Source organism: Protopterus annectens, chromosome 4.part1 (assembly GCF_019279795.1).
Source record: "Protopterus annectens isolate FY-2018-M chromosome 4.part1, PAN1.0, whole genome shotgun sequence".
NCBI lineage: Eukaryota > Metazoa > Chordata > Ceratodontiformes > Protopteridae > Protopterus > Protopterus annectens.
In genome coordinates this window covers 587,464,983-587,486,207 of record NC_056734.1, presented here as the reverse complement: position 1 = coordinate 587,486,207, position 21,225 = coordinate 587,464,983, and positions in this window count along the sequence as shown.

Genomic DNA, 21,225 nt, shown 5'->3' with positions numbered 1-21,225 from the left:
GCAGTGCCATGTCTCAACGGGGGGATGGTACAGTTAGTAAATCGAATATTCCAAACATACGGATTCACAAACTTTACACAAAAATTTTGTGCAGCATGCCATGTCTGTAATAAGCATCATGCACAAGGAGCATTCAAACCCAAGCAAGGGAGTTTTCCTATACCACCATATCCGTTCCATACTATCTGTATGGATTTCATAGAACTGAACAAATGTGAAGGGAAAAAATACTGTTTAGTAATTATAGACATGTTTTCCAAATGGGTAGAAGCTTTTCCAACTAAAAATCCGGATGCAGCAACAGTGGCAAAGGCTCTAATAAAAGAAATAATTCCTAGATTTGGCATACCGGAAAGAATCTATAGTGACAATGGGACACATTTTGTGAATCAGACGATTCACCAACTTGGGAGATTCTTTGGGATCTCCTTGAAGAATCATTGTGCTTACCACCCACAGTCTGCAGGACTGGTGGAAAGGTACAATGGAATTTTAAAAAACAAGTTGAGGAAGTTAGTAGATGATACACAGAAGAATTGGATTTGCTGTTTGCCTTTGGCACTGCTGAGCATGAGAACAGTTCCAAATGTAAAGGGTTTGACTCCCTTTGAAGTGATATTTGGAAGGGCATATTATGTGCCAGAGTGGAAAGCTCTCATGCCTGCAGAACTAGAGGCTGACAGCTCATTAGCTAGTTATATGAGGAAACTGTTAACTAATAAAACTGTTTTGCAGTTGAACTCTTTTTCAGATAAAAGACAGACCAGACCGTTGGAAGCAGTGCTGACCCCAGGGTCCTGGGTTTGGTTGACGGTCACGAAGAGGAAGAATTGGGCGAGTCCAAAGTGGGAAGGACCGTACCAGGTACTGTTGGCGACGCCTACTGCAGTCAAAGTTGCTGAGAGGTCGTCCTGGGTCCACCTGACGCACTGTAAACCGGTAAAGAATTTTCAGCTTGATAAACATTTTGTGACTGACACACAACAAAGGAAGGATGGCCAAGAGCGAAATGAGTAAAAATACTGATCAACCCCGAAGATATTGTTTAATCATCTTGTTAACTATGCATTTATTGACTATGATTGTGATGACTTTCCTTTTGTTGTGGTTCTTCCTACATATAACCACACAAGTGAAAGTGGAGAAACATGATGAACTGTCTATAGACTGGCATCCAAACTTTAACACATACCTAGCTATGAAGCATGTATATGTAGAGACTATGAACATTTCAAATTGCTGGGTTTGTACTGCCATACCAACAGCATATGGAGGACTGTTGATGTCCGCTGTCCCCTTGGGGATAAATGAGACTTGGGAAAATTTACTTTTTGATACAGGTTCTGTAAGATCACAGGACAAAATTGCATTGCATTTGCCTATTACACAGAGGGGAATTGTATGTTTCTATAAGAATGATACACTCCAAGTGGGTTAGAGTAACTGTAACATAACTGTATCTTATAAATGCTATATTAAAACTAAAGATAAAAGCACTATTTGTAACGCAAATTATGATTCATATTTGAGCTTAATGACAACAACATTAAGTGAAGTGCAGAGAAATCCTGTCTTGCATAAACAATTGTCTGTTATAGACAAGAAAATGTTTCATTCAGAACTAACCCACATCAGTACCAAAGTAGAAAACTGTTATTTTATTTGTGGGAAAAAAGCATACAAATGGCTACCTGAGAATTGGTCCGGCAGTTGTTTTTTGGGTTATCTGGTTCCGGCTATAAGGCATACTGCAGAATTACCTCTAGGTAAGATACGAAATGTAAGAGATGTAGCCCGAAAACCTGAAGATCTTATCGGAAAACCTGTAAATCCAATGGGAAAAATCGAAGCTGGTTGGAAGAACCATCATTCCGTGAAAGATAAAGAAAAATTGACTCATATGGACTTGAGTGACAGTGTTATATCCTGGGCTGGGATATTTCCAGCATATGGAGCAGTCAAATCGATCTGCGAGTTGAGAAAACTGTTGAAGCTTCTCGAAGTAATGAGTAACGCAACTTTTTCTGCTCTCGAACTAGTGACTGATGAACTAAATGCAATAAGAACTGTTGTGCTACAAAATCAAATGGCTCTTGATTAATGATCACCTAGAGGTAATACCGCAGGTATCGGCCATGAGTGAACCAGGCCCAAACCCACTGACGAACTTTTTCCAGAGTCTGTTTGGTGGGTGGGGTTCTATCCTAATGAATATTTTGATTGCTATTTGTGTTGGTCTGCTCCTATTAGGAGCATGTGTCTGTTGTGGGATCCCCTGTATGAAAAGATTAGTCAAAGATTTTGTTGATATATCTGTAACTGAAACTTTGTACCAAGACATTGAATTGGAACTATTGATTCCAGACGAAACTTGTTCCGAAATATAAACTAAATGACTTGCCTAGTTAAAAGTCCTTAAAGGAGAAGGCTAGGAGACGATATAACATTGTTTATGTTTCTGAATAGAATAAAAAGTATTAAAAGGGAGGAAAATGTTAGAAAAATATGTATTTGAACATGTATAAAGTGCTAGTTTAAAAGCAAATAGTATATAATGCATTTTATTCTATTTACAATATGGCAATAAGAATGATTTTACATGTAATTGCTTGAAGCTTTGGAGCTGCAGTGTATTTGAACTCTGACCCTGGCAGTAGCCAGCTCAGCAAACTTATGTTTTTCACTAATGATTATCTGCTGGGTCAGGAAAATTAAATGTATAAAGCATTGAATATTCTTATTCCTTCCTCTGAGATAATTGACCTTGTGAATGTATCAGAGATAAGACACAGCTGCTAAAGTAAAAGTTGCAAGAAGAACAAAGAAGTATATTGCAAGAGTGAACCGACTATTGTATTCAAGCTAGCCTGAGACCTTGGAAGAGTAACATTTACAGAAAGACATTATAACGAACCAGGTGCTTTGCAAGGCTGTATTATTCCCATGGGAAAACTTTTAAAATGTATAACATCAGCTTTTTCTTATGAATAGAATATTGTAGACCATAGTGATGTAGGTGCCCTGTGACTAACCACGTCAGTAAGGTGGGCACAGCCTGAATGTAAGACTATATAAAATTGTGTATTTCCTGCATCATGTCAGACAAAACTCTGTACTTGTATGGTTTTTTGCCTCCTGGTGTACACTAGTAAACTTTTGCATCTGAGCCTCCTGTGTTGTTATCATTTGTTTTTATTTAACATTAAGCATATCCACACCTCCAGGCTAGTTGCTCACCATAATGCATCCGAGATTATCCAAATGCAACTAACTCTAGGCAAGACTGCAATCCAAATTGTAGGTTGCTACAGATACCACCACCATGCCCCAGGATTCCCACTCCTCATTTCTTGATACACTGGAAAATATTAGGGTTCATAGGTTCATATGTAGGTTCTAGGCTATCTGCCCAAAGGCATTTATAAGCCTAGCCAGAGTGTATTGGGTTTTTGCCACCCCCTTAGATTAGTTCCCTGGGCCTCTGTCCAGCAGATCCACTGAAGTGATCCCCGGGGTAAACTTTCTGTTTCCCATCCATTCATCAAGGTTTCTCTTGAAGAGTGCTAGTGAGGAGCTCTCCCTAATTTAGATTGGAATCTTGTTCCAAAGCATGGGAATTCTCTGGGACAGGAATCTATCCCTCCAGCATGTCCTATTTATTGTTGTGGTGAGGTTTAGATCCCTAGAGTGTGTGGCTTGAGGGGATAAGGTTTTCTTTAGGTGGAGCATGTCTGTCATTGCTGGGTTGGACATGGCCTTGTATGTCAGGCAGAAATCACCTCTGAGCAGGCGGTATGCAACTGAGTACAGCTGGATTTTCTTCAGACGATCTGCAAAGGGCATCTATTTGAGGCCAGTGATCCTCTTGGTGAGGTACTTCTGTGGTCTTTCCAGCTGTTGCAGGTGTCTTGTAAGGTACATCCCAAATGGGGCGTTGTACTCTATGATGGGTCTGATGAGTGATGAGTAGAGGGGCAAAATGACCTCTTTTGATCGGGATGCAAACCCTTTTGTGATTAGGTGGGCCACATACAAGGATTTTCTAACCACTTTGGCAATGTGATTATCAAAGGAGAGATTACTATCTACTTGGGTCCCCAGACCCCTTATTACGTTTTCCATATTTAGAGAACTACCACCTATGTGCTAGCTTGTAGGTACTTTGTTATTTCCAGAAGGAATAACTATGCACTTTTTGGCATTTAGCTTGAGGCCATGATTTTGACACCAGGTATCCATCTCAGTGAGACCCTTTTGGAGGATGTCTGTGTCAGCTGGTGAGTCAATTATAGCCCCTAGTTTGCAGTCGTCTGCGAACTTGGCCAACCATAGTCCTCCTGTGCATGTCTGTAGCTCTGAGAAGTATATGCCGAACAGGAGGGGTCCTAGGACTGAGCTCTGGGGAACACCACTTGTAACCAGTTTAGAGTCAGACTTAGCTTCCGCAACTCTCACCATGTGGGTTTTGTCCATGAGCCAATTGGCAACTCATTTTTATTTATTTATTTTACATTTGTTGACCGGTCTAGTCTGGCTGGATACATGTCCATTTTCAGCAGAGGCCCGAGGAGAAAAGCTCCACTATATACTGGTACATTACATAAAAAAAAACATTACTATAAGATACAACTTATAAGGATTAATGAACTAATTGAATGTAGGATATTAACAATACAGAAGCATTTTTACAGAAATGTACAGTTCTTAAATTACATCATTTTTACAGAATATGTATAATACTTAAAATACTAAACACTGAGTAGAATTCCTAATCCCATGTTATTAGGAAAAGCAGGAGTAGTAATTTTGAAAAGAAAGAAAGAAAGAAAGAGGTAGCATATACAAAGGTCTATACTATATAGTATTGACAGTTATGATAATACATTTGTGCTAGGGCACCAGTTCTAAGAAATAGAATTGCACAGCAGGGAGCAAAGTGTAGGTTTAAGTGAGAGGATAGATGACAGGATCCAGAGGTGTATTGAGTAAAGAGAAAAGATGTTATAGGAAAAGTAATATCTAAGTGGATATAAGGTGAGCTACAGAGGAGGAGTGATACAAGTAGTAGAGACAAGTAGAGAAAGTAATGGAGGGAGTTGTAAAGATAGCTGGGCACTAAAGTCAGTCAGGATTAGAACAAGGGCATAGCCAGTTGGATTTGAAATGGTACCTTAGTTGTTTCTTGAAAAGTTTTGATGAGCCTAGGGCGGTCAGTTCTATGGGAAGTTTATTCCAGTAAGAGCCAACAACATTTGTAAATAAGGAGTCGCCAGCTTTATTGTGTGATTTGAGAGTAGTGACTAGCAGTTTGTTTGCTGAGCTGAGGGAAGTAAGATTCTTGTAGGGGGTGACAAGGTTATTAAGTATTGGTGTATTATTAGGGTAATGAAGAATTTTATAGGTGATAACTAACTGGTGGAGGAGAATTAGATTTTGAAGTTCAAGCCAGCCGAGTTTTTGAGATTATCACAATGATGGAGTGAAATGGGAACCTGTGGCAAATCTGGCAATGTTATGGTAGGTTGTGGCAAGTTTCTGAAGGTTTGATTTTGAAAGGTTGATAAAGGATGGGGAGGCATACAGTAATGTAGAGATGAGATGAGTTTGGGCTAGAGACACCCTGCTAGTTGGTGTAAGAAAGGGCTTAAGTCTATAGAGGGCACCTATCTTTTTATTTACAGCTTTGATGGTTAGGTCGATGTGGGAATCAAAGTTCAGTTGATTATCTATTGTAAAGCCTAGCAGTTTAGTTGAAAAGTCAGGTGTAATGATAGTGCCATTATCAGAAACAATAGAGAAGGAGAAGGGGGTAGACTTAAGGGTAGGTGAGAAAAGTAATAATTTGTTTTTTTTGGGATTGAGGAGGAGACAGATATGTTGGAACCATTTTTCTGCTGCTGTAAAGACTTTTTGGGTGGAAGAATGGAGTTCAGCTGGAGATCCAGCAGAGCAGATGAGAGTGACAGAGTGAGATCTTGTGACAAAGGGGTTTATGTTCAGGCTGGTGAGCTTGTCTATAATACTAGAATGGGGAATGGCTTTAAAGGCCTTTGCAAGGTCTAGGTAGGCTGTGTGTACCACCTTTCCCTCGTCTATAGCCTTGGTAACTGTCTCAAAGAAGTCCACCAGGTTTAGGAGGCATGATCTGCTCTTAACAAAGCCAAACTGGGTAGGGTCCAGTGTTTGGAAGTTTCCAATGTCTCTGTTAATGAGTTCCATGATGATGCGCTCCATAGCCTTGCAGACCATGCTATTCAGGCTTATAGAATGATATTTCCCGGGGTCTGTTGTGGCTCCACCTTTGTGGAGCGGAATAACCATTGCTGTGCACCACTCTATGGGTAAATAGCCTGTGGAGAGGCTGAGTTTGAACAGTGCGTTTAGGTGAGGAGTTAGTTTGTCTTTGAGCTCATGTAGGACGCAGCCTGGCACACCGTCCGGTCCCATTGATGCTGTGTTTTTGGCTTTGGAGAGGGCTATTTTCACCTGAGTGTCTGTGATTTCTGGGGCTCTACATTCTTCTGGTATGGTTATGGGCCCTTTTGGGGGTGAGAGGGGAGGTGAAGTTTGCACGGAGCCTGTCGGCCAGGATGTTGGCAATATTGGTTGGTTCAGTGTATTTTGTGCCATTCTGCACTAACTCTGAGTAGATCTGAGCATTGCCACTTATATTCTTGACATAGCTAAAGAATGCCTTGCGGTTATCTTTGGAGTCCTTGGCAAGTGTTCTTTCAAAGCTCACCTTGGACAGTTTTATGAGGGATTGTAGTTTCTTGCTGATACTGATCAGGGATGTCTTCCCTTCTTGGGATTTTACTCTTTTCTGTACTAGTTTCCTCCTTCTATTGTATAGCTTGTTTATGGCAGGGGTCCACCAGACTGGTTTCCTTTTCTTGGAGGTGTGAGTCTTGGTTTTGCTTGGAATAGCATGATCCATGCATTCTTGTAATTTCCCGTAGAATGCATTAGTAAAGAATTTTGCAGCTTGGACAGCATTATCCTTTAGCATGGGGGCTTTGAAACTTTCCACCTCCATCTTAAGTAACATGAAGTTTGCTTTTGAAACGTTTTTCACGGTGGTTTCCTTGTCTGGGTGTGGGGGCAGAATGTGGATATCCAAAGTGATTTGTTTATGGTCAGATCTAACCAGCGAGGGGTTGACCTCTGGTGTAGAACATCCATGTTGGTGATGACCAGGTCCAATATGTTGTCACCTCTGGTGGGAGTGTTGACTAGTTGTTCCAGGGAGTTTGAGTTTATAAATTCTATTAAATGTTGGGCAAGGGAGTTAGTACTTGAGTAGCTCTCCCAGTTAATGTTTGGGTAGTTGAAATCACCCAATATTAGGGTGTTTGGTAGGACCTTTATGTTACCCAGTTTTTCCAGAAATGCAGAATGGGGGTCCTGGGACATGGTGGGTTATCTGTAGCAAGCTACAATTTGAATTGTGGTTTTGCCCATTGTTAGTTGCACGTGGATAATCTCTGAAGCATCATGCTGTGCCCCTAACCTGGAGGTGTGGGTCTCCTTGATGAATATGGATACTCCCCCATCTTTTTGTATTTTGGTCCAGGTTCTGTGGCCAAAATGTATGGTATGAGTTGTAGCCTGGTAGTGCTGGGGTGCTCTCTGGAGCCTTAAACCAGGTTTCTGTTACTGCACATATATCAATTTTCTCCATACTGAGGAGTGCCTAGAGTGCATGCATTTTGAGGTTTAGACTTCTGGCATTGAGTAGTATTACCCTCAGATTTTTGTTACTTGTACTATTTTGAGCCTTGCCTAAAAAAGACATTATGGGGGTGGCAAGAGCCATGGCCAGTATTTGAAAGCCTAAAGGTGACAGGTGAAAGTCATCTCTAGCGAAGCAGCATGGCTTGTTGAGCATGTCATCCCAGGCAGACAGACACTGGATCCCCTTTGAATGACACCAGAAACTTATCCGATTGTTGAAATTGATAATATTTTCTTTATACCGTGGTATCATTCTTGGTGAGGGCAGGATGCTGCTCAGGGTCAGGGTCATACCGGCCTGGGCTATGTGATCAGAGAGCTCTTCCATGTCTCTTTTCATGTAGTCCAGGGAGGTATGGCTCAGGTCATTCACACCAACATGGACAATGACAGAGTCGTATTTGTACTTGCTCTGGAGTGACCTGAGTGCTTGCGTTATGTGGTGGATCCTGGCATCCGACAGACAGCTAACAGTAACCTTATCCTTATTCAGCCTAGTGAGTGGGATGTCAGTGTGCCTGACTATAGTGTCACCTATTACTAGTATGTTGGGTATGTTATTTTGCCTTGAGGGCTATGATTGCATGGCACACTGGTTTTGTGAAGTATGTGCTTCATGGTTTGTGTTGGGGATGGAGGTTGCTTGGATGTCTGCTTTGGAGGGCTCTGTTGCTTTTGCAGATTTTTATTTAGAACTTCTGAGTAAGTTTTCCTGTATTTACGTGTGTTTTTTCCAAGTGCTGGTTCAGTGGGTCTATGTGAGACTGGTGGTGTGATGCCAGTATTTCCCTTCTCTGCTTGACTGTCTGATCCAGTCTTGGTTGAGAGAGCTTAACCTCCAATTTGGCTGTATAACTGCATCTCTCGCATGTATTAGTGTTTAGTGGTAGGAGGAGAGGGTTGTCTGTGTACATGAAGCAGTTGCAACATTGCCTCAAAATGCCCAGATTCACCAGTTGGACTGGAGAGTACACCTGAAACTGCCCTTTGGACATGCCTGTATAGGTACAGTAAACTGTTTTACTGAATGGCTGGTAAGGTCGTAGAGAGAGCCTTGTCCTTCTGAAGTGCTAGGGTTTATAAGTGCTTTCTATGAGTTTTGAGGAAGTGCCGGGCTGCAAAATTAATGGCTTGAGTGCTTAAGTTGAAAGTTTGTCTAGTTCCAAGGGGAAAAATTGAAGAGGAAAAATTGTGGATCTGGGAATAGTTATACCCTAGCTAACCAGTGCTGCCCGGCACGCAAAACTGGGCAAATGCATTTTTTATAGCAGGGAAATGAAAGAGAGAGAAATTAACCCAAAATGGCCAATAAATTACTACTTTCTGGGCTGAAATCATTCCTCCAGGGACAGATAGGCTCTCAAAGCTCCCCTCTCTCACAAGTGAACAGAGAAACTTCCTTCTATCCATGTAAGGTATGGGCAAACACAGGGATTTGTAACACAGCCCTGAATTCAGCACTAACCTGAAAAATGGACTATACTAGCTTAGAAAGGTGGGAAACAAGTATATATATACATATATATATATATATATATATATATATATATATATATATATATATATATATATATATATATATTTTTTTTTTTTTTCAGAAAATAAAGCAGATACAATCAAAAAAACTCTTTAAATGCGCATAAAAAGATGCTTATTGTTATATATCTCAGTTCAGAGTTGCATTCAATGCCCCTAGTAATAAAGTAGGAAGAAACACAATACAGTAAAAGCAGATGAATAAAGTGAAAATTTTTTTTATGTATATAAAACAATAGAAAACGAACAATCTGATTTAAACAAGTTATCCAATTAACTAGAAAAAAAACTCAAAACTGAGCCCTGTTCCAGCAGTCTTCAATCATACAAGTTCTAACTGCACACTCCCGCTACTAGGGTGCAGGGGAACTTTCTCCAAAAAAGATGGCCTGGATCAGTACTCAAGTTATACAAACAAAGCTAGGTTCAGCAGGCCTGAATCTGGTCCTATGCTACAGCAACAAAGTGCATCAATTTCAGAAAGAAACAGTTCGAATAAGCAGGCACAATAAGCCTGTGACCAGAAATTCCCAGCTCAGAAGGGCAGAATCCAGCCTCTCCTCCCACAAGAGTGCAGACCAAAAACTTCTTAAGGTACAACCTAACACCCTAATAATGGGCAATTTCAACTACCCCATCATTAACTGGGAAAACTAGGAACCAAAATGCAGAAGCTGCCGTCCTCGGATTAAAAACTGCCAAGCCGCTGGAAATATGAAATGCAAATTCTTACTGCTGAAAACTGCAGCTGAAACAAAAGCAACCATGGAATAAAAAGAAACGAAGTCAAGGATAATCCAAATCCAACATATTTAATAATCGAACTCAAAACCACAAGCGCTTTCGCCTGGTATTACCAGGCTTTTTCAAGTGTACTTAACTGGGAAAACTACTCATGTACCAACTTTTTTGCTCAACATTTTCTGAAATTCATAAATTCCAATGCCTTGGATCAACTTATGCACACCCCCAGCAGGGGCAGCAATATCCTTGACCTGGTCATTACCAACATGGGTGACTGGAGTTCCACACCAGAGGTCAATTCCTCGTTGGTCAGACCCAAGCACAAGCTAATCACCCTAGACATCCACATCCTACCCCCAACCCCCATTAGGGAAACCACCGTAACAAATTTCTCCAAAGCCAACTTCACACTTCTTAAGACAGAAATGGCAAACTTCCCGACACCCATGCTGACGAACAATAGAGGCACGACTGCTGAATCCTGCACAAATGCACTTTATAAGCACTTACACGAGTGCATGGATCGAGCTATCCTTAACAGAACCAAAATGCTTTCCTCCAAAAAAAGGAAGCCAGTCTGGTGGTCCCCTGCCATAAACAAACTCTACAACAGAAGAAAGAAACTGCTGCATAAAAGAGGAAAATCTCATGGGTCTATATCATTTCATTGAAAACTCATTTCATTAAAGCTTAATTCATTGATACATATTCACTGAAAGCTCACTTCACTGTAAAACCATTTCACTGAAAGCTCACTTCACCGAAAACCTATTTCACTGAAACTCATTTTGTTGAAAGGTATATATGACCTTTTCCCCACTGTTGTGCGATCCTGGAGTTAGTATATAAAGCAAAGGGGGGTGGGGGCACAGCCCTCCACATGGCCCCCCACATATTGTAAATATTTTAAAGCATATAGATGGATACTTACAAGTGTAATGAAAACATTCTTCCAGAAGACAACATATAACCAATTTATGTGCGGGGGCTTTGCCCCCCACACACCCCAAATGTGGGGGGCTGTACCCCCCTTACTTTATATACTAACTCCACGATTGTAAACAGTGGGGAATAGGCCATATATACCTTTCAACTAAATGAGTTTCAGTGAAATGGGTTTTCAGTGGAGTAAGTTTTCAGTGAATTGGGTTTTCAGTGAAGTGAGCTTTCAGTGAATATGTGTCAATGAATTCAACCTCAATGAAATGATATAGACCCAAATCCCATGATTGGAGGGACTCCCTAATCAGCTTCAGTAAAAAGCTGAGATCCCTCATAAAATCCTCCAAAGCTAGTTACGAAAACAAAATTGCCACTATTTCTAAAGACAACCACAAAGTATTCTATAGCTGTGTCAAGAATCCCAATGACAACACTCAGATCTGCTCCGAGTTACAGCACAATGGCACTAAATATGCAGAACCCACTGATATTGCCAACATCCTGGCAGATAGGTGAAGTGCTAACTTTACCCCCCTCTCACCCCCTAAAAGACCCATCTCTATACTGGAAGAATGTAAAGTTCCTGTAATCATGGCTGCACAGGTAAAACCACACTCTCCAAAACCAAGAACACAGCATCCATGGAACCTGACAACATCCCAGGCTGCGCTCTACAAGAACTACAGAAAAAACTGGCACCCCACCTAAGTACCATGTTCAGTCATAGCCTCACCTCAGGCTTTGTGCCCACTGAATGGTGCACAGCAACAGTTATCCCACTCCACAAAGGGGGATCCACCACGGACCTTGGGAACTATCGCCCCATTAGCCTGACGAGCCCGGACTGCAAGGCCATGGAACGTATTATCATGGAACTTATAAAACAAAGACATTGGTAATCTCTAAACTCTGGACCCCACCCAGTTTAGGTTTGTGAAAGCAGATCATGTCTCCTAAACCTGATAGACTTCTTTGAAGCAGTCACCAAAGCCGTAGATGAGGGTAAGGTGGTTCACACAGCCTATCTAGATCTCGCTAAGGCTTTCAACATCATCCCCCACTCTGGAATTATAGACAAACTCACTAAACTAGGTATAAATCCCTATGTCACAAGATGGGTTGCCAACTGGCCCACTGACAGAACCCACACTGTGAAAGTAGCAGATTCCAAATGTGACTTCAGACCAGTGACAAGTGGAGTACCACAGGGTTCAGTCCTGGGTCCTCTCCTGTTTGGTATCTACTTCTCGGAAGTACACGCTAAAACAGAAGGTCTTTGGCTAATGAAGTTCACAGATGACAGGAAACTAGGAGCCATAATCGAAACTCCTAACATTGTGGACATCCTACAAAAGGGCCTCACTGAGACAGATATCTGGTGTCAAAGCCATGGCCTCAACTCAATGCCAAAAAGTGCACTGTCATCCCTTTTGGTAAAAAGTCTGTACCCTTGAACTACCACATAGGCGGTAGTCTACTTAACACTGAAAGTGTGATAAGAGCCCTTGGGACACAGGTAGACAGTAGTCTCTCCTTTGATAATCACATTGCCACAGTAGTCAGGAAATCCTTCCACATGGCACACCTCATTACAAAAGGTTTCTCATCCAGGAATAAAGAGGTATTTGTTCCCCTCCACTCATCACTCATTAGACCCATTGTAGAGTACAATGCCCTTTTTGGTATGTACCTCACATGACATCTACAACAATTGGAAAGGCTGCAAAAATACCTCACAAAGAGGATTACCGGCCTCAAACAGATGCCTTAAGCAGACCATCTCAAAAAAACTCCAGCTTTACTCCATCATATCTCTGCCTAACCTACAAAGCTCAAACCCAGAGCTGTTGGACATGCTCCACTTAAGGAAATCCCAATCCCTCCCAGCTACACGCACTAGGGACCTAAACCTTGTCACCACAATAAACAGAACATGCTGGAGGGATAGATTCCTGTCCCAGAGACTTCCCATACTCTGGAACAAGCTACCTATCTATATCAAACAAAGCTCCTCATTAGCACTCTTCAAGAATAATCTTGATGATGGGATGGGAAATAGGAAATTCACCACAGGGCTCACCTCTCTGTCTCTGCTCAACAGGGGCACAGGAAAATAATTTTCTTAGGTGGAGAAAGCCAGGCTACCTTTTTGGCTAGGCTTATATAGGCCCTAGGGCAAAAAGCCTAGTACCTGCCTATGAACCTATGAACATTATTTTACCAAGGGTGGTCTGCATCTGTCCCCTCTAGGCTTCTGAATATTGGCTAAAACATGGTCCTCTCTCATAGTGCTTTTTTAGGCAATTACAAATTGACAAACATTCCAACACAGCAAAATCTACCCAAGGAAATCTAAAGGTGTTGCCGCTCAATTCCAGGAGTCTAAACAAGAAGCTCCACTCCCTTCAAGCACTCCTCACCTTGGGGAAGATGGAGATCTGTGCAGTTACTGAGACATGGTTTAAAGCTGCAGAATGTACCCTGGCACTGTAAGGCTTCAGTGCCTTCCACACCACTCATTTAAACCAGCAACTGTTTTAGATAAATAACAAGAATACTTCTAGGTTGGTCAAACAGGATGACGGACTGGTGTTCCTCCATGTCCTAATTATCATAGACACTATCATACTATATCCTAGGAAGCTATAAGTCATCCTCTACATCTCTTGAAGTCCACAGCTCATATTTAGGCCTATTGGAAACACTCACTATTCAACCAAAAATGATACTCATGGAAGACTTTAATTATCCCTCTATAAACTAGGAATCCTGCATGACCTCAAATTTGCTAGCACAAAGATTTCTAAACTTTGTAAACACAAACACTCTGGACCAGCTAGTCCATACACATACTAGAGGTGCAAACATATTGGACCTGGTACTCACAAATATGGGAGAACATTGCACCCCCACCCCCATCAGAAGCCTAGCTGGCTCAATCAGTGCCATATGCTTGTCCTACAAACTAGCCCCACCCCCTCAGCTCTTCAAATGATGAGCCAAAAAAGGACTTTTGCAAAACTTGCAGAGCAATCCTAGCAACACCTCCCCAGCAAATAAAAGTGCATTCCTTCTAACTGCACACACACCAATTGGTCAGATGCACACTACACCACACCCTCAATTCTGCCCCAGCCATTCAAGTCCCATTTCTTTGCCCTATCCTTGACTCTCCTTTCTCACACTTACAAAATAATTTCTTCTTTTAAATTGTAGCAAATTGCTTGTTACAAATGTAGCAAACAGTTGGTAAAGTTTATATCCTGCCTGCATGGAGTGCTACAGCACTCAAATTTTAGTTTAAAAAAACAAAAAGCAAATCTTTTCTCCTTTAAACTGTAACAAGCAGTTGCTGCGGTTTATATCCTGTGTGGAGTGCTACAGTGCACATGTTTTAGTTAAAAAATCACTTTTAAACTGTAGAAAGTGCTTACTGTAATGAGGAAGCAGTTGCTCAAGTTTAGACTACACATGGACTGCTACAGCATTCAGGTTTGAATGCAAATACAATAGTACCTTTTAAAAGCTGATATTGCACTTCAGAGTGATCAGAATGACAGATGGCTGATTGTGTTCACTAATACAGTGCACTGGGGACAGTTGCCCCTCTCGCAACACCCTAGCTATACTACTTCCCCTAGTATTGTGTTGTGTCTGGTAAGGTCGACCACAAATCCGTCTCCTTTGAATTAAGAATCAATACTGTAATCCCAACAAACCCTGGAACAGTTGGAAAATATTCTAAGGCAAATTACCTTTTGCAAAGAAATAATCTGTCAAATTTTCAAGTCCCTCAAAACTCAGATAAGACAGCAGCCTATACAAAATTATTTACAGAAGCTCTGTACAACCATGTCAATGACTGCATAGAGGCTACTGTACATACCAGAAATAAACCCAAAACTAACTCAAAAAACAAACCACCTTGGTGGAATCCAAAATGAAACAAGCTGTACAACAAAAGAAAAAAGTCATAGCTAAAATTAGGAAGTGTAACATCAAAAAATATAAAATCATCAAACTGACTAGACAAGTAAGAGGACTAATTAAGTTAAAGAAAGCAAATCTGAGGTAAAGATAAAATCCCAGGCCAAGGAAAACCATAAGGCCTTTTTTAGCTATCCCAAAACCTCAAAAGCGGCACACAACATTGTGCTGAAATGTTGGCAATTTGAGCAATGTTCATGAAACTAGAAGATATAGCAAATCTTCTGGCTGACAAATTTGTCTCCAACTTTACCGCACTCTCACCCCCAGCTAACCCCCCCCCATGAAATGCCATTTAACACAAGTCCTCCAACTATCAGTAAGGAGCAAGTCTTCAATACACTTCTTAAAGCTAAGAATGCATTCCAGTAGGCACTGATAATATCACAGGATACCACCTAAATAGCCTAAAATGTAACCTCTCAGAGCCACTGGTGTCACTATTCAACCATAATCTCCACAGAGGCTTTATGTCACATGAATGGAAGACTGCAACAGTCATCCCTCTGCACAAGGATGGTCAGTTGATCCTGGGAACTGCAGACACATAAGTCTGACTAATCTCATATGCAAAGCCATGGAAAGAATTATCATGGAGATGATTAACAATAACATAGGAAATCTTCAGACACTGGACTGAATCAAGCTTTGTTTCATCAAAGGCAGATCATGCCAATTGAACCTGGTGGACTTCTTTGAAAAGGTCACCAAGGCAATTTATAAGGACAAAATTGTGCATAGTGCCTAGCTAAGGCATTTGATACAATACCCCACTTAGGCATTGTAAACAAGTTCATGGATTTATGCATAAACATTCGTGTAACTGTCTGGATAAGCTCCAAATAACACTGTAGAATGAGCAGTCAACAAAATGAAACACAAAACTTTATTGAAAGACAATCACATTATTTATTTAGCACTAGTTTCTCCTTTGTTGAGTAATTCTGTGTAACTTGCTGGATAACCAGCTGGGTCACAGACTGGCTGCAGGATGTTATAATTGGAGAGACTACCTCCACAAAGAAGTCAGTCACTAGTGGAGTCCCATGAGCTCTGTCCTGAGTCCGCTCCACTTTTGCATCTATTTTTCAGCAGTGAAGACCAATGGCAATGGCATTTGGCTTACCAAGTTTGCAGATGATTGCAAGCTAGAAGCAATCATAGAAACCTCCCAAGATACTAACATCTTACAGAAAGGTCAAACACAGACAGCTGACTGCTGTCAAAGACACAGCTTAAAACTCAACCCAAGAAATGCATAATAGTACCTTTTGGGAAGTTAGCCACCAAGGGGAACTACCTCATTGATAAAATATCCCTAAAGTAGACACATTAGTCAAGTAACCTGGCTTTTGACCAACAAGTGTCTAAGAGTGTAAGAAACTATGTCACTCAACTTATAAATAAGGGCATGACATCTAGGTCCAGTGAGATCATTGTGCCACTGTACTCAGCCATCATTACACCCATCATTGAGTATAATCCCCCTTTCTGTAGTTACATGACTAGACACATGCAACAACTGGAATGTCAACATAGGTTTCTCATAAAAGGAATACATAGCATAAACACAATTTTCTATGCAGATTTCCTCAAAGCCCTTTCTTTATACTATGTTTCCTACTGACTGCTGAGGTTTTTTTTATTCCTGACATACAAGGATTTCTCGAATTTTGCTCTGGTGAAGATTTTGCATATTTGCAAAATGACATTTACTATATCTAAGGATTTAAACTTTGCCTGTCACTTAAATAGGAAATGTTGGAGGGACAGGTGCATCTCAGAGAATCCCCATTCTCTGGAATAAGCTTCCCATCCATGTGAAGTAGAACCCTTTGACTAATCCTCTTCAAGTGCAGCCTGAACCAGTGAATGGGAAATTGGAAATTCAACCCTGGTCTGACACTTGTGTCAGTGATAGACAGAGGTAGCTGTTAAGTCATGTCCTAACTAACACACATCCCTTAAAATAACCTCTAAGGCACAATAACATGTGGGATACCTTTAAATTGTATGGCTAGGCTTATATAGGCCACACTTGACATCAGCCTTGTATACATCTATGAACCTATGAACAGAAACTAACATCGAATGTAGTTGGCATATTACAGTGTGCAAGTATACTATTTTTAGCTCATAATGAAAATCCACACATTACCCAAGTCAACCTTGATAAATACCTGCCAGTAGGTAGAATAATCCCAAGCATAAAATAGAAAAAGGAAAGAAATGTGCCATGCTGCCCACTTACTATACCACTGTGGGTGGGGCACAGTGATTCTCTGGGTTCTTGCACTGTAAATCATTACAAAAATGCCCCATCCTAATGATGCCTGTGACTGAACACAACTCCATGCATCAACTTTCTAAAAGGTATCATTAGCTACTTCCTGAAATGACAGTGAAAGAAACTGAGCATGTTTGCTCTCCTTCATGCTTTTGGTAGGACAAGTAGAAGCTACCATTCTCATTAATCCCTCCTGAAATTGTCTCATCCTCATGAGGAACAAAATGGAGCCTGTGAATGTGAGTTACAACATGGTCTCTGATTCTGAACTATGGGTTGCTCAAGATCATGCTGCAGTCTCTATTGTGAGCTCTTAGCCACTAGCTATTCTACATGACTAAAAGCAGCAAGCTGTACTTTAAGTCACAGATGGGCGACAGCAAGATAATGTGGTTTACAGGCACTCATGCATCCTGGGCTAATTTTACTATATCTCATTCAAACGGGTATAAAATTGCATTGCTTTAAACTGGCTTGTTCCATTTCATATGATAGGTCATGCAGATTTAGGAAGCTATACTGGATATTTAGGAGCAATAACAGCACAATCTGGCCATATAGACAGCTCTGATGAGAACAAGATGCACAATACTCTGCATATTTGTGGTAAGCTCTTTCTGTCTTCCATCCTAAGTATGTCCATCATTGTACTGAAATTCTTATTACAAAAAGCAAGCAATGTGTGCATGTTAGTAGATTGTACTGGCAACAAGATAGTCCACAATATCAGGGCAATTCATCAATGTACACACTTGTCAGTATGTATGGATGGGGTATGGCCTGTCAAGATACTGTAGTGGCCTATGGTGGTCAGTGCTGAAGTTCTATGCTTACAAATTTGGATCTCTCATGATACCAGGGTAGGGATATTTCAGAGGCATTTACCAAGGTGTCCTTTAATGGTGACTGTCTTAACCAATATATACTTGCTGGTTCTAATAATGTGGATGTACCCTTTCATGTTGACCTTGTTCATGTGAAGTCTGACCATATTAGTACCCTGGGCCTAACCAGCCTGTGTCCATACCAACATACTACGCACCCTCCAGACTAGCCTAGACATCAGAGAAAGGCTGTGAGTAAGCTGAAAATCTGCATGCAATGTATTATACTAGAGTTTGGTCACACTTTATGTGTTCTATACAGGTGATATAAGCCACGGTTCCAGTAAGCATCCAACATCACCTAAAACTGCACATTCACATGTTGTGAAGAGGAGGGTGATATTTTTGGACACACAAAAAAAACTTTTAAACACACTATAAATGTAGCTACTTTTACTAACATCAACCACGTAGCCTGTCAGGAAGTGGTGGCATAAATGATATGTATGCCATATATGTGAAACATGTAAACTGCCTGGGTCCTATATGACCACATTGATTATGTTTATTATACACTACATGACAATTCATGGAATGATAGCCCATGTTGTTCGCAAACTGTTGTGATTGTGAGCCATGTGGGACTGTAACTGTACCATGACTGCAACCTGAGCCATCTAGTACCTCAGCGGAGGTGGACAATGTCACAGAAAGCACGAATAGTGTTAGCTCTTTCCTGTGGTGAGCTAGAAAACTATATAAGCTCCTCTATATGTAGAACCATTATGTTGAAAAATTTGGTCAGCATTCTAGGGGTGGTAATCTTTGAAACAGTCAGCACGTCCCTAGTTGGTCACTCAAAGGTACTTGTAGTGGCTAGACTAGAAATAGCTATACATAACTTGATCTCTACAAGTACAGAAAGGCAACGACTCCTGCATATTCTTTGTCTGGGTTCCATATGTCAACGAAAACCCATATGATGTCTCAATCTAGTCCAAAGTGATCTACTATCTTCTGACCAGTGAAAGTTTGGTATATTAGGTACTGACAGTAATATTTCTGTCGGTGCTGGATGCTACTTTGCACATGCCATTCACAAGTGGCAGCGCTAACAATTATAGTATGCTATCTAGGATTCATGCTGCTGTCCCAAGTAATCTCATTGTCTGTAGAGCTGACGTTTTCATTGTGTTTTGGATTTTATAGGCAGGCACGCAATGGTGTAAAACTTCCCCCACATATTATTCTGACTCTCTTTACCTCACACATATTAGCATATTATTAGGAACAAATTTCCCTACCCAGCCCCATTAGCATGTTGTTATGCAGTCATTTGCATGTATCATCTGTTGTATACATTAGCTCTCTGCACTATATCAAAAAGGGACTATAAATCACAACTGCTCTGTTGCTTACTGCACGTAGTTGATTCTATGAAAGTACATGCTAGCACTAGAGAATTTCTGTTTGAAGCTTGGCCGTTGTCATTTCACCCGAAATAGAACACCATTTTATTATATTAGCAAATGTTAACTGGTTTCTCATCCCTGTAAGATATACAAACTGCTTAGTTTACTCATACATAAAATACTATATTGAGATTATTGTATTTTCTACGAAAATTCCACATTAAACTTAAAAAGAAGCACAACTTAATATAAGCATCCTTACCAAGTCTGCAGTCTGTGGCAGTAAAGTCTTTTTTCTTTTTACACAAAATCTGGAATATTATTCCAAATCACATTATAGCAGGCTCCTTCTTTCCTTTTGCTCCTGCCTTGAATAAACATTTGCTAGGTAGAGTTAAGTGTAACTGCAGGGCTTGTACTGGCTCCCTATTGAAATGCCAGCACTCCAAATGCCGAAAGCAAACATGCTGAAAATAAAAGACCAAATCACAGACATCTTTCTTATCATTTAAACTTCTTTTTTTGCAGGGAGGCAAGCACCTTTGCACTCATTGATTTGGGGGCCAAGCCCCTACACCCCCAAACTTATATATACCAACTCTGAAATCACCATACCTTGGAGAAAAGTATTCTGGGAAATGACCATCTCAGACATGGTATATATAAATCTGTTTTTCAGCCATTCAGACTCCATGTTTTGGGACTTGTTCCAGGTCTTGACATTTCAAATGATTACCAGTTGGGCCACATAATTTTTTGAAAAGCAGTAGTCCAGGGCTTGTTTACGTATATCTCTGACTTTGAGCAATTTACTTAACTAGACTATGCTCCTGGGCTGAGTGTGAAAAGGGTCCATGTAGATTAGTGCTCTACCCCAGTTAAAAATGCAAACAAATAGATAGACAGACAGACCGGTCCATGTGGATCATTGTTCTCTACCCCAGTTAAGAAGTATAGATAGATAGATAGATAGATAGATAGATAGATAGATAGATAGATAGATAGACAGATAGATAAATAGATAATTTTCTAGACTGTTCTTACAGATTTTTTGATTCATTGTTCCAGTCTTTCAGCACAGTCTCGTAATCATGTTGCAATCCTTAAAATTGTACAGAATTATTCTGTTGTAAAATAGTTTCCTCAAATTCCAAATCCAGTGGTGGTTGCAATAATGGTGATTCTGCCAGCTGTTCAGGGCTCAGAGCTTCAAGGGGTGTCCATGGCCAGCAACTCAGTGTACTGCTGCCAGGGACTGTCTATCTTAACATAAAGTCATTTTATTTTAAAACAGATTTGTTATGTTTAGCAATGTTGACTCGCTTTGTTTAGCTTATGTGCCAAACTTAACAATTGCTGGGTTTGTTTTCAGTGTTATTTATACCTCTCAACTTCCAGATTATTGCAGAATGTTCAGAATTTTTGCTATATACTTTTGGTCTTTTCTCAAACAATTGTGCTTTTTCTGACAAATTATTGTCAAATTATTGAGGATTGAAGTCATAAAATAATAATAAGCATTTGAGTTTCAGACTTCACATCCTTCATAAAATTCATGCTAATGCAAAACATGTTATTCTATCAATGTTCTAAGCTTGTAAGGGCAATATTTAAAAAGTGTCCCTATTTTTTTACCTTTGTCCCCCCATTATTTGTGGCTTTGTCCAGATTTCTGTCTCTAAGAGGTTGAGAGGTATGGTGTTAATAAAAATAATATGTTTAAATGTCATTTTGATATTTATATCTTTATAAACAGTTG